The sequence below is a fragment of the Callospermophilus lateralis genome, chromosome 3 (assembly GCF_048772815.1).
Source record: "Callospermophilus lateralis isolate mCalLat2 chromosome 3, mCalLat2.hap1, whole genome shotgun sequence".
Taxonomy (NCBI): Eukaryota; Metazoa; Chordata; class Mammalia; order Rodentia; family Sciuridae; genus Callospermophilus; species Callospermophilus lateralis.
Window position 1 is genome coordinate 33,601,434 of NC_135307.1, and position 14,858 is coordinate 33,616,291.

Here is a 14,858-nt window from a genome sequence, read left to right on the forward strand (position 1 = left end):
TACATTTACTGAGGATATCAACTTTGATGTACCAAGTAATTTGCTAGTATTGGGACCCAAAGATAAATATAAGACACATTCCCTTCAGCCCATTCAGAGAATATTTGTATATATGTGGGGAAAAAATGGTAGGGACTCTGATAATAGTGACAAATATAAACAATCATAATAGGAGGTGATTTAATACAAGGTGATAATGAAATCAGCAGGGTTATTATAGGAACACAGAGAAAAAGAACTTAACTAAGAAGGAAAAGATACCAAAGTAGTTTCTTAAAAGATGAAGAAGACTTAACTAGGTGGGAAGGTAAGGTAAGCCATAGAAAGGCATGATCAGGCAGCAGAGACTGTAAAAGGAAAGGCAGTAAGAGACTAGCAATAAGACACCCTGAAGAAACTAAGTATTTCCTTCAGTAGTTCAGTTTTGCCAAAATGTAAATCACAAAGATACTGGAGGGAGATGAGGATGAAGGGATAGGTAAGGGCTGAACAATGGAGGACACTGAATACTACATTAAGGCATTTTTTTTTCTTACAGGTAGATTTAAGAAGCCTCAGAAAAATGGAATGACATGAATAGAAATATATTTTGGTTAGGTAACTTTGGCTGGGGTTGGGGGCTTAGAGGATACAGAATCGAGGCTGCTGAGTGTCCATGAAAGAGTTGCACAATGGATACATGCTGATTTTTTTCCCCTGCTCAATGACTAAAAGGGCCCTTCCTGTATTGCGGGAATAGGGAGGAATCTTCAGTGGGATCTTATCTACTATAGAGCCAGGGAGGAGGGGTTAGGTCCCTTCCTCCTCTTCCTGACAAAGAAATATGAACATGACCTAGGCTGGTTCAAGTGGACACCCTTGCTGGTGAACTCTTGACTTTGTAGCAATAATGCAAAGACTCAAGAACAAGCTGGATGTGGTGGCAAAAGTCTGTAATCCCAGTGACTTGGAGGCTGAGGCAAAGAGTATCACAAGTTCAAGGCCAGCCTCAGTAACTTAGGAAGGTCCTAATAAGCAACTTATTAAGACCCTATTTATTTTGAATTTAAATTTCACAATAAAAAATAAAAAGGTATCAGGAGATGATTCAATAGCTAAATGCCCCTGCATTCAATTCTGAGTAACCTCACTCACCCCTACCTCCTCCAACAACAACAAAAAGGCCCAGATCAACCAGTCAGATAGTATTTGGCAATGAGAAACAACAGGGTTCTACAGTATCATCCTCTACAAGGACACATATAAGACACATTCCCTAGGGTCAGTCTGTTCAGTGATGTGACCCTGATCCCTGATCTCTGTGGTCAGGTCTCGATTTCTGACCATTTTCTAAACCAGGTTCTGTAACATTCCCATTATTTTTTAAGCCATACAATCAACTTCCAATAAATTCTCTTTCTGCTTAAGTCAGTTCAAAGATGATTTCTGGTGTTTGCAACCAATAATCCTAATAAGATGTGTAAGACTTGAATTAAAGCAATATAGTTCAAAAGAACATGATGGAGCCATGCCCGGCATGCCTGTAATCCCAGTGGCGCGGGAGGCTGAGACGCGAGGATCTCAAGTTCAAAGCTGGCCTCAGCAATGGCGGGGGAGGTGCTTAGCAACTCAGTGTGACCCTGTCTCTAAATAAAATACAAATAGGGCTGGGGGTGTGGCTCAGTGGTTAAGGACCTCTGGGTTTAATTCCCAGTAACAACAACAAAAAAAAATTTATGAAAAATCTTCTAAGTTTTAAATATAGAAAATTTAAAAATATATATATTTAAAAAGTTTGCAGGTTAAACAAAATACTTAACTGCAGCCCCAACTATTTGTGATTTTTGTTGGAGAAAAGCTAAAGAACAGCCTTAGAGAAGGATCAGAATAAGGTATGCCTACTTAAGCAGGTAGAGAAGGAAGAGCTAGAGCAGCAGGAGAGCTCAGTGTCATAAAAGCAAAGAGAGCAGAAATTTGCAGGGGGAAAAGCGATATAGCAAACAAAGCAAAAATGTCCAATAACAAACTTTAAAATGTCCACTGGACTTAATAGTTGAAAGACTTTCTGATGTCTACATTCCACTGTCAAGGCAGAAGTAAACTACAATACCTACAAGCTATGATAGCATCTTGTTTAGTCCTTTTATATTTTACTTATATTTGTACATGGAGGTATAAGAGACCTGGGTACATTAGTCTGAGTCTTATTCATTTCTCCATATAAAGAAGACAGGAGTACTGAATTACAAAGCTATTTACGAGGATTAAAGAAACACCTAACACAGTACTTGACACATAACTATTCTGTCCTAGGAAGTATTGAACAAATGTGTCTGGATAGACAACTGGGAAAAGAAATCTGCTTTTGTCAATATCTGTACCTGCCTAAGAGATGCTATCAGCCTCAGAGGGCATCAGTATCTAGATTAATGGCTTCCAAAATATTTAATTTCAGCAAGCCAATACCTGTAAGCTTGAGCATGCACTACAGCTTTTGTTCCCTCTGAAGTAAACCTAATTTTGCTGTTATTGTTATGGAATAGATGACTGAACCCAGGGCCTCATGCATGCTAAGCAAGCACTCCACCACTGAGCTACAAACTATATTCCCAGCCCTGCCACCCCCCACCATTTCCACTTTTTTTGTAGTACTGATGATTGAACTCAGAGGCACTATACCTCTAAGGTATATCCCTAGCCCCTTTTCTTATTTTTATTTTGAGACAGAATCTCCCTAAATAGCCCAGGCTGGACTCAAACTTGCAATCTTCTAGCCTCAGTTTACCAAGCAGATGAGATTACAGGTTTGAGCCACCACACGCTGCCTAACGAGACTAATTTTAAGGCACACAGGAATAGCTACATTTTAGGTTCTCTAAAGTCCAAAGTTAATGTTCAGCTAACTGGCTTCATTCAGTATCCAACTTTGAATGATAACAGCTGTGAATGGTGAAGAACAGCTATAATCCCAGAAACTCTGGAAGCTGAGGCAGGAAGAGGATTGCAAATTAGAGGCCAGCCTCAGCAACCTGGTGAGACCCTGTCTCAAAACAAAAGTAAATAAATAAATAATTAGGATTCCGGTCTTACCTTTGTGGTAAAGTGCCCCTGGATTCAATCTCTAGTACCAACAACAACAAAAAGATACCCAGGCAGGCATGGTGGCGTTAGCCTGTGATCCCAGCGGCTCAGGAGGCTAAGTCAGCCTCAGTGACAGTGAGGCACTAAGCAACTCAGTGAGACCCTGTCTCTAAATAAAATATAATTAGGGCTGGTATGGCTCAGTGGTGGGGTACCCCTGAGTTCAATCACTGGTACACCCCCCGAAAAGACAATCAACTTTGAATGATGAAAAGACCTACATTAAGACACTCAAGGACCAAAGAAAGAGTCATAAAGATTGCAGAAAAACCACTCCTGACCTCAAACACTTTTTTCCCTTGGTTTCAAGGGCACCATACTATTCATGTTGTTTTCTACCTCTTCGGACACTTCTCCTTTGCTACTCTTCTCTACCAATTCTTTAAATTATCCAATTTCATTTTGGTCCTTTTTCCTCCTTTTACTTTTACACTATAGTTTCTTTTCAAGGATGTCTAATTAAAATACACAGCCTCAATTATTATTCAGTCTTTTCAACAGTCATTGGAGGTAACCATTCTCCAGCACCTCCTATCCAGTTGTGGCTACAGAGATCTAAAACCTTCCTTACACCTAAATCCAACATTTAAAAATTCTATCTCTATCCCCTAAATATTCCAGAAATTCATTTACTGGCTTAATTTACCATCTTCATGTCCCTAGACTGGTATTGCCTTCTAACTGATTCTTTTCTTTTCCACTGTGGTTTTTTATTTTGCAGTGCTAGGAATATGAACCCAGTCTCACACATGCTGGCTCTATCACTGAACCACATCCTCAGCTCAATTTGCTTTTCTTTTTTCTTGGTGCTGAGGATTGAAGCCTGGGACACTTAACTACTAAGTAATCCCAGCCCTTTTTTACTTTGCGACAGAGTCTCACTAAGTTCCTTAGGATCTCCCTAAATTGCTGAGGCTGGCCTTCAACTTGCAATCCTCCTGCCTCAGCCTACTGAGTCGCTGGAATTACAGGTGTGCAGCACCATGCCTGGCCTATACTTTCTTAACAAGTCTGAAATAACTACCTTTATTTCTCAGATGAAGAACTGAATGAAGCACAGAGATAAGTAATTTGCCCAATATCCTATAGCTAGTGAAAAGTGGTGACAGATTCAAATTTAAACAGTGTAGCTTCCGGAAATCACATTCTTAACTACCAATACTATGTTCTAAGTTATAGACTATTATAAATTCCTCTTAATATTCAGTACTTCTCCTTTATAGTAGATTGAATAACTGGCTGTATCATTAGTTGTTTGCTATCCTTCCCTCCCCCATTAAAATGCAAGTTTCTCAAGGGCAAGGACTGTGTGTGACCTGTTCAATTTAAGACAATCTGGCTGGGCATGGTAGCGCATGCCTATAATCCCAGTAGCTGGGAAGGCTGAGGCAGGAGGATTGCAAGTTCAAAGCAAGTTAGCAAGGTCCTGTCTCAAAGCACGTCTTCAATGTACTTTTGCTAAAAGAAAACAATGAACTTCCAGCGAAAGTTATGTGGGAGTGAAACTACAGAAGGGTAATGCAAAGGTTTCTGAGCAAAGGCAATGGTTTCACTCACTCACTTGCAGTGATTAAAAAAAAAAAAAAGGGCAGTGATACACTTTCCCATCCATTTAGAAGAGACACAATAACATAAGGTATTCACTATGTTTTAGTACCCATAGCAGACATAGCTTTTACATACAGCAAAAGGAGCTATACGCAATATATATAAAAGACGTTTTTAGTGAGCTGGGGATATAGATCAGTGGTAGAGTGGTAGCTTAGCATGAGTGAGATCATGGGTTTGATCCCCAGAACCACCCCCCCACACAACTTTTCTATAGTGTAATAATCACTGTTGAAAATAATGAAATTTTAGTTATCCTTTTTAGGTTTAGGATCATAATGCCTTAGTAGTAACCAATTTACAGCTATGGCAGGAAGTAAATGAATGACACTATATACTTATGACTCAAAAATAGGGCATGGATCATATTTTTAAGTCAACCTCATTGTAGATTTCTTCCCCCCAGTAAACCCTTGGTATTTTAGCCTAAGTCTGAAGATAGAAAATAAAAACTTAATCTTTTAAGGATGACTGCTCTTTGGTCAATTTAAGACAATCTGGCTGGCATGGTAGTGCATGCCTATAATCCCAGTAGCTGGAAAGGCTGAGGCAGGAGGATCACAAGTTCAAAGCCAGTCTCAGCAAGTTGGCAAGGTCCTGTCTCAAAGTAAAAAAATAAAAAGGGGGGGCTGGGGATGTGGCTCAAGCGGTAGCGCGCTCGCCTGGCATGCGTGTGGCCCAGGTTCGATCCTCAGCACCACGTACAAACAAAGATGTTGTGTCCGCCGAAAACTGAAAAATAAATATTAAAAATATTCTCTCTCTCTCTTCCCCTCTCTCTCTCACTCTCTCTTTAAAAAAAATAAATAAATAAAAAGGGGTTTATTTTTTGGGTCAGTGGTAAAGCACCCCTGGGTTCAATCCCCAGTACAAAAAAAAAAAAAAAAGAAAAGAAAGAAAGAGAGATTCAAAAGTAAAAAGAAATTTTATGTGCTCAAGGTTCTACAACTGCTAAAGGTACACTTTAACAAGTTACTAAATGCCTACCTGTCTCATGCTTCCCACAGAAGTTAGCACTGAACTTTTAAATGGGGGAAGACTGGATAACAAATAGGGCTTTGATTGGACAGACCAGAGTCCTACTCCTAGTTAAGTTATCTACCTAAGTCGTCTTCTGTAAATGAACTAACATCCCATTCATTTCAGAGTAGTCCTAAAGATTAAAAGATAATATATAATGCTTGGCACATAGTACAAACAAAGAAATATATTATTCCTCATCCAATATTTTAAAACAGTACCAATAAAGGCTTATCTCAAACCAAAATTATTACTTGTAGACTTAGCAGAGCTGATGTGCTAAGCAGAACCAGGTGGGATATTGAAACATATGTGGAAGTTTCATAATTAGAATAGTTGGACTGCTTGGCATGATGAAAGGACCCTTGTACTACCTTAACCTCCTAACCATGGAACACAACCAGCACTGATGTCTAAGGCAACTTCCCAAGTAATTCAACTAATCATTTTCATGTTTGTAGGAATATGCTACTATTTCATAAATACTCCATTTACTTCACAAAATCTGCTTGTGAGGCTGGGTACAATGGCACATTGGCTGCAAGCCACTTGGGAGGCTGAGGCAGGAGAATTGCTAGTTCAAGGCCAGCCTCAGTAACTTGGCAAGGCCCTAAGCAATTTAATAAGATCCTATCTCAAAATTAAAAAAAAAAAAAAAAAAAAGGTGGGGGGCTGGTGGTGTAGCTCAGTGGTAAAGTGCCCCTGGGTTCAATCCCTAGTAAAGGGAGGAGCAGTGTGGACCTGCTTGTAGTAACTTTGATTTCTCTGACAAGGTTATCCCTGGGTAGTTCTCAGGCCTACCTAGAGCCAGCTACCTTAGCTTTTGACTCCCATGACTTTTCAGGAGAGCAATGAAAAGAAATGACCAAACTTCATTGGGGGAAAAAAAAAAAAGCCTTAATGGGAGACACAACCGGAGAGCAGGCAAAGAACTACATTTTATAAGAGAATTCATATGCAAACAAGGGAAGAGATGATTCATGTGTCCCACCCCCCAGAAAGGGGTAAAATTTGAAAATAAATAAATAAATAACTTGAGTTCTGAGGAGGAGCAACGAAGAAGATTTTCATGCAATTTGATATTCCTGATTCAAAAATCCTGAAAATTTTTCCATTTATTTTACCTAGGTAAATGTATACCTGATAAAATCTTGTTCCACACAAAATAATTTGTTGATTTGGGTTCTAAATAGGCAACCAAAGTACAGAAATTTCTTCTACAACCAACCAAAAAGATCTTCTCATATCACTAATGGGACAATGTACTTCTGAATACTGATGTCCTAAGGAATAAGCCCCAAAGATGTCTATAGTACACCCTCAAAAGATGTAGTAGAAATAAGGAAAGCAGAAAATTCCAAAGGTTTCTGTAATGACCACAAAAAACAACTGGAGAAACCCTAAAGGCTTAATAACTCATTAATATCCTCCTCCCTGTCAAATAAAATTAAGAATTCAGTTAAGGGGCTCTGGATATAGCTCAGTGGTAGAGCATGTGCTAACCATCTTGGAAGCCCTGGGCCCAATTTTGGTGGTGGCGGCGGGGAGGGGGGTTGTTGCACACACTCACACATACACTTTCACAAGCAAAAAAAAAAGGAAGGAAGGAAAGAAAAAGAAGGGGGAAAATCAGCTACTGTATAACTTTTCTCAAAAAGTTACAGACTCTCAAAACAAAAAGGTGTTATTATGGAATTACTAATTACTAGAATACTGGGATTTACCAAAAAAAGGATTAGCACTATCACATTTAAGGTGCCAACATAAAGGGAGAAAAGAAGTACAGTTCTGAAAATTTTACCTAGCTATTTCAGTAGTATGCCATTTAATTATCTTTTTTTAATGAAATAAAATCTGAAAATAACATAAAATGAAGCAACATACAGTAAATTATTCTGGTGATTCGTAGAGGAAATAAAATCAGGGCTATTTCAGTCTTTCAACAACAAAGTCAACCTTTGATTAGCAATTATGCACAACAATAAATAATTGTTCTGGGAACTCTTTTCAAAATAATGAGAATAGTACACTGATAATCTGAATTTGAAGAAGCTGGAACTTTGTCTAGGCTCCATACACATTTTTACTGTTCAGAATATATTCCTGGCCATTCCTGCTGAAGACAAAGGTAAAGCAATTATCTATGCCAGGCAAATTTCTATCTATGCCTACTGGATTTTTTGATTATAACATAACAGTTACTGGACAGAAATTGTTTCATTTTAAAAGGTTTCCTGTGAGCTGGAGTTGTGGCTCAGAGCTAGAGTGCTTGCCTAGCACACATGAGACAGTAGGTTGATCCTCAGCACCACATAAAAATAAATAAATAAATAAAATAAAGTTATGGTGTCCACTTACATCTAAAAAAAAAGTTTCCTGCTACAATCTGAAGGCAAGATATATTTTAAAGTTGACCATTTTGCTTCAGATGTTCATTAAACAACTCAAGAACCCTAGTGAAGGACAGAAAATAATGGACAATAAAAAGGCAAACAAACAAAAACAAATGTTACCTATACAACAGCTTAATGAGAATCTTCAGAGATTAACAAACTTTGTAGCTTAAATTTTAAATGTCAGTAACTACGTAGCTTAAATTTTAAACATCACTTAGCCACTGGGATGGCTGAAGCAGGAGGATCGCAAGCTCCAGTACTATCACATTTAAGGTGCCAACATAAAGGGAGAAAAGAAGCACAGTTCTGAAAATTATTACCTAGCAATTGCAGTAGTATGCCATTTAATTATCTGGTAACCTGGCAAGAACTCAGCAACTTAGAAAGACTTTGTCTCAAAACATAAAAAAAGGACTAGAGATTAGCTCAATAGTAAAATGGCCCTGTGTTCAATCCGCAGTATAAAATCTGCACACATACATAAATAAAAATAAAAAGAACTAGCAATATAGCCCAGTGGTACACTGTCCCTGTGTTCAATTCCTAGAGGGGAGGGGGAAAAATTTAAACTTCAATAACTACAAAAAAGGTGGAGGGTTGGGATTGTGGCTCAGCGTTAGAGCGCTCACCTAGCACATGTGAGGCTCTGGGTTCGATTCTCAGCACCACATAAAAATAAATAAGTTAAAAGTATTTAAAAAAAAAAAAAAAAAAAAGGTGGGACTCGCTTTGCCAAACAAATACAAAGAAAAATTTAAAGGCAATGGGAAATAGAATTATAAAAACAAACAAAAGAGCTAAATTATGACTTCATTAACACACACATAAACAAACTAAGATGTTAAAGGGAAAAAGGTTATCCATATCCAGGACAAAGTTTAGAATGCACTAAATGGTTAAATAAACTTTTAAGTAATAGGAAACTGTTCATTCAACAACTTTGTTGCATATAAATACTACTTAGAGAGTAGGTACAGAAGGAACTACATCTTGAAAATTGGGGTCTCTATATCCTTACAAGTTCTCAGCTATAGAGGCAAAAGGGGACAATATCAGTGGACTGCAACAAAAAGCAAAGTGAACAGAATCATAACAAAATAATGAAGATTATAAACTCTATGAAGCGAAAAAAAATAAATTGTTTATTTATTAAAGAGGGCTGGGGATATAGTTCAGTTGGTAGAGTGCTTACCTCGCAGGCACAAGGCCATGGGTTCAATCCCCAACACCACACACACATACAAAAAATTCATTAAAGAGGAAATACAAAAATTTTAAATTGAGTGCAGGAAACATGATAATCTACCAATGAATCAAACGCTGTAAGTAAAACAGTAAATACCACGGTGGTCACAATAGTGCAAGGACAGGTCACACAAAGACCTGCAGATAAGGGACTTGCTTAAATGCAAGTACAGAAGGACAGTAACTTTTAGGGTTGAGGGTGGAGGCTCCAGAAAAATGTCTGTCTTCTGTTTTTCTCCCAGATATTAGACTCAATGTAACCTCAGAAGATAGCTTAACTCTTCCAGAGCTGTGGACAAACAATATTACTAAAGCATTTTAACATTCATCTGAATGTTACAGTCCTTTCAAAAATGAGAACATTCAATTTCATTCTTTCAGTAAGCAAGTATAGTTTTGGCACTCACAAATTAATATTAAATAGTAGTATTGCATTAAAAAAAATCACCTTTTCACAGAAGTATACAATGGTATATTTTAAAAACTGCCCTCACCATCCTCTGTTACCTATCAGAAACACCATGCTTCATATAAAATATCGATTTTTTCCTGTTATAATCAAACTTCTGGAATAGTGGGTCCTACAATTACAAGATATCTCTACCTCATCATTCAGGGATGATAGAGCAAAGGTGTTCCTGGGAAATGCCAGGTCTGTGTTTCCTGGTGATTCACAACCACCTGAAAGAACACATTTTCCATCCATATCTAAATAAATTTTGTTGGGCTGGGGATGTAGCTCGGTGGTAGAGCACTTGCCTAGAATGCACTAGGCCCTGGATTTGAACCCCAGCATCCTCACACCCCAAGAAAGAATCTGTTGCCAGGGGCAGTGGTGCACACCTATAATCCCAGTGAACCCAGGAGGCTGAGAAAGGAGGATCATGAGTTCAAAGACAGCCTCAGCAATGTGCTAAGCAACTCAGTGAGACCCTATCTCTAAATACAAAATTGGGCTGGAGATGTGGCTTGGTGGTCAAGTGCCCCTGAGTCCAATCCCCAGTAGTGCCCCCCCCCAAAAAAGAAAAGAATTTGTCAATTTAAGAACTGACAAAATCTGGGCTGGGGATTCAACTCAGTTGGTAGAGTGCTTGCTTCACATGCATAAGGCCCTGGGTTCAATCCCCAGCACCACCACCAAAAAAAAAAAAAAAAAGAACTGGCCAATTCAACAGGCCAGATTCACAAGACAGATCAGATTAAGCAAAGGTAATGTATGATCTGTGCACCTATACACTGGTCCATCAAATCACTTATCCTAAACCAATTCACCAATCCTTGCTATTTCCATTTTAAGCCTCTGGAACCTGCCTCATTTTGTGGGAATTGGGGGTGCTGGGATTGACCCCAGATATTCACATAAGCTAAACACATGTTCTACCATTAGCTACACTCCAGTTCCTCATACAGCCTATCTTTTCAAGGAATGTGCTTACTCTGTTTTTGGCCAATGTCCTTTGCCTTGCCTTTCAGACCCACTGGCATGCTACTCCTGCACCAAAAAGTCTTCTTAAATATAAAATGTTGTTTTTCTTACATTTTTTTAAAGTATTGAAATAATTCCAAAATTGTTCCCACTCTGGCACCACGAAATTGACTGCAACTTGTTCTGGAACCTACTGGGTGACTATACAAAAGAAATTCGTAAGCAGAACAAATTACTTAAGACATTATCCAAATCAAAACTCACTTTCCAGTACCTAATATGCTCTACACCAGTTGGGACCTCAGCTGAGGATAATGCAGTCAGGGAATCCTTGTCTGAGTTGACAAACTCAGAAAAACAGAAATACATGATCTGTGAATGCTGATGTGATAGTGGGATGCAACAAACACTGATAATGCAGTTCCCAAGGCTTGTGTCTGAGACTTTCCAGTGCCTATTCTTCAAAAGAGAATGCCATAGAGTTCTAAATTTTTTACTTCTAGCTCACTTTGTACGTTCATCAAAACGCGACCGGTCCACTACATACCTCTTCTGTTAAGACCTTAATTACTTCACGACTCCCCTTAAAAAGAGGCGGCTGCATTTGCACAGCTGCTGCAATGGCAGGGAAATTCCCTGCGACACTAGAGACAGGTAAATAAAGAGACTGCATTCGCTATGAGGTAGGGGGAGTGGTCCTCTGCCACTGATGAGTTTATATAATGCAACAGAAATCCAGTGAGCTCTGCAGACCTGTCAAGGGAGATACAAGGCTTGAGCTCTCCTTTGCCACCACCTCTACACACTCTCCAACACCCTGCTCTTCACTCGGAGAAGACACACAGAAATTACACCTAAGAGTCAATAACAATCTGCATACGCTCTCTATACTTTCCTATCCACTTTTATTGTTAAATAAAAGAAAGAGAAAGGAAGGAAAGAAGGTAGGTAGGTAGAAGCTTTAACCTCCCACTTGAGCCCAAAGTATGAAGTAAGCAAACGGAGCCGAGGAGTTTTTCCTACTCTGAAGGGGGAAGAAGAACAAGGCGCTGCCTCTAATCTACACCACGCCCAGTAATGCAATGACAAGCTCTTAAAACTCCATGGTGGCCCAAGCAGCCCCCTTCGCAGCGTGGCCCTGCTCGGACCCCGCGGCCCAGCAGCCGCCCTCTCCTCCGGCCTCTCACAAAGGAGAATGGTTCAGTCCAGACCATCACCCAGCACCTGATCCCTTACAACTGGGGGACGGGGAGGGGGCGCGAGGGAGAGGAGGGAGGATAAGTTCCTGAAGCCATTCTGAGAGTCAGAGCTTTTGGAAAGACTCTTGGGCCAGCACTGAGGAGCAGGCGTGAGCGGGAAGCCTACCTGAACAAGTCCTGGTGCTTCCTTCCCAGTCAGCGTCTCAACTCACCGTCTTGGAGAACAAGGCGCCTTCCGGCGGAGCATGGCCAGCCCTCGCCTCAATCTAGCTTGCTAGTAGTCCATTCTCCCTGGGGTCCGCCCACCTTCGCTCCCACCCACCAATGGCGGGGCCGAAGCCCGGCCTCTTCCAGCGGGGTAGTGTGAACGCCATCCAGGAAGTCTCTTGAGGTGGGAGGTCCTAAAAGGCTGAGAACGGTACGTAGGCAACCACAGATATGCCTGATTGAAAATAAAATCTGGCGGCAGCTCGCCTCCGACGGCTCAGTTCGCAGGTGAACGGGCCTCTCGGCATCTTTTTGACCCTCTCCGTTGGGGGCGCTCTAAACTTACACATGTAGTTACCTGTTTCAGGGAAGCCATCTTGGATCGTGCCGGCGTCAGGCGGGCGGGGAGGGGGGTAAGAATTTTCGGCTTTCTGTCGACTATGTCTGTCCAGCCCCAACATATTCTCCTACAGATAGGCTTTCCCTCAGTCATGAAGAGGAACTCTGCAATAATACTGAATGTGAATAAAAGCAACCACCACCACCCTCTAGCATAACTGCAGGATTGATGAGGTTTTACCAAATCAGAAAAACCAAAATCAATTCTTGAAATTAAAGTCGGTATTACCACTTCTTAGGGAAATCCTTTATAATCAATTCTTCAAAATATCAGCGCATCACCAACACAGATAGCTTCCAATTTTTATACTTCACTTGATTTTATTTATTTATTTATTTATTTATTGGTACTGGGGATTTAACCTTTTTCAAACAGGGTCTAGCTGGATTTTAGATACTCTGGCCTTGGCCTCCAGAGTTGCTGGTATTACAGAAGTGCCCCAAGATGCCGGCTTAATTTATGTTTTTCATTATTCTGACTTTGAAAGCAGAGTACTCAGAAATACTAAAATTCGAGGTATAGTTCCATTAGAAAAAAAAAAAAAAGTCTTATAATTGATCAACAGATCCAAACAAATACATTCAGTGCTAACTATGAACTATGAGAATTATATGTAAGGAGGAAGGACCATTAGGAGGCAATCTTAGAAACAATGCCACTTTTAAATAACTGCATAAATGTTGAAAGAAATAATTTTATTGTAGGTGAAATTGTACTCGATGAGAAAGATCCGATTTTCCCAATCTTACTCTCTATAGCTATTTACACTTTACTACATAAATTTTGAAGGGATTCCTTCCAGATCATTAGAGGAATTTCTCAAGTAGTAACATAATTGCATATCCATACATGTTAAGAAGTCATCTGAGGGCAGGCACTGAAGCATAGGCCTCTAAACCTAGCAATTATGGAGGTTAAGGCAGGAAGACTCCTAAATTTCACGCCAACCTAGATAACTTAGCAAGACCCTGGCTCAAAATAAATAATAAAAAGGGTTGGTGATGGAGCTCAGTAGTAGAGTAAGTATCCTTGTATTCAATCCCCAGCACCAAAAAACAAAAACAAAACCCTTTCTTGTCTACTGCTACCATTTTATCATATTTGAGGATGTGAGGTATTAGGATTTATCAAAACACTGTGTTGTTTATCTGTAAATGCATATACCTATATAATCTTAAATACCAATGGTTACCAAAATAAGAGGTTGTTATCCTTCCGGTTACTATCTGATATAGAAGAGGCCTGCCATCAAAGGATGGTATTATAGAAAGAGGAAAAAAGGAGGTCCTGATTCAACAATTTCTGATATCTATACTGATTTTTTTTAAACATTTTTAAAAAGATGGACACAATCTTTTATTTTTATTTGGTGTTGAGGATCGAACCCAGTGCCTCACATGTGCAAGGCAAGCGCTCTGACGCCGAGCTATAATCCCAGCCCCTCTATACTGATCTTTTACTATAGATTGGTTTTCCAGCATCACTGGTAGACAATCAACACCCACATTATCTAATAAAATTCTGCACATGGAGGTGGAAAATCCATTGTCTACAATTCTTCATGACCAACTGACTCACAACACGAGCACATCACAAATATACTTTTGTTTACCATTTCTTTACACTTGGTGAAACACCCAAATAAAGAAGTTTATAAATTGAATAACAGAACTGGATGTATAAGTTAGGATTTAAAATTATGCTCTCAATTATCCAAATGGTATCAATGACTCTGAAAGCAGGAAGTCTTAGGCAGAATGCTGTCTTTGACAAGGCTCTAATGCTTCCCAATTGCTAAAAGATACTTTGGGATGGTGAAGAAAAACTTCTGTACAGAAACTACAATGTTAATTTAGTTCTGTCCCTGGGGTAAGGGAACAGGCAAGCTAACTCCAAATTCAACAGCCTCAATTGCTTTTTGGCAAGCACTCTATCACTGAGCTACATCCATAGCCCCCTCTCTATTCCTTTTTTTTTTTTTTTTAAGTACTTTTTTTAGTTGTAGATAGACACAATATATTTATTTTTATGTGGTACTGAGGACCGAACCCAGTACCTCACACATGCAAAGCAAGTACTCTCCCACTGAGCTACAATCCCAGCCCTCTGTCCCTTTTTGAATAAGTAAAAACTGAAAGAAGAAAAAAAAAAAACCAAGCTGGGCATGGTAGTACATACCTATAATTCCAGCTACTTGAGAGGCTGAGGCAGGAGAATGACAAATCTGAGGCCAGCCT

At 39.5% G+C, this 14,858-nt stretch overlaps 1 protein-coding gene across 1 annotated transcript in view; it reads right to left on the reverse strand.

Annotated features, from left to right (window-relative positions):
- The window catches only part of Chd8 (chromodomain helicase DNA binding protein 8), a 61,951-nt gene extending 49,704 nt beyond the window's left edge, over positions 1-12,247 (reverse strand). Inside the window, exon 1 of the mRNA XM_076849971.2 lies at positions 12,181-12,247. The gene's annotated coding sequence lies outside the window, so the exon portion shown is untranslated. The remainder of the gene's footprint in view (positions 1-12,180) is intronic.
- Between the last annotated feature and the right edge of the window lie 2,611 nt (positions 12,248-14,858).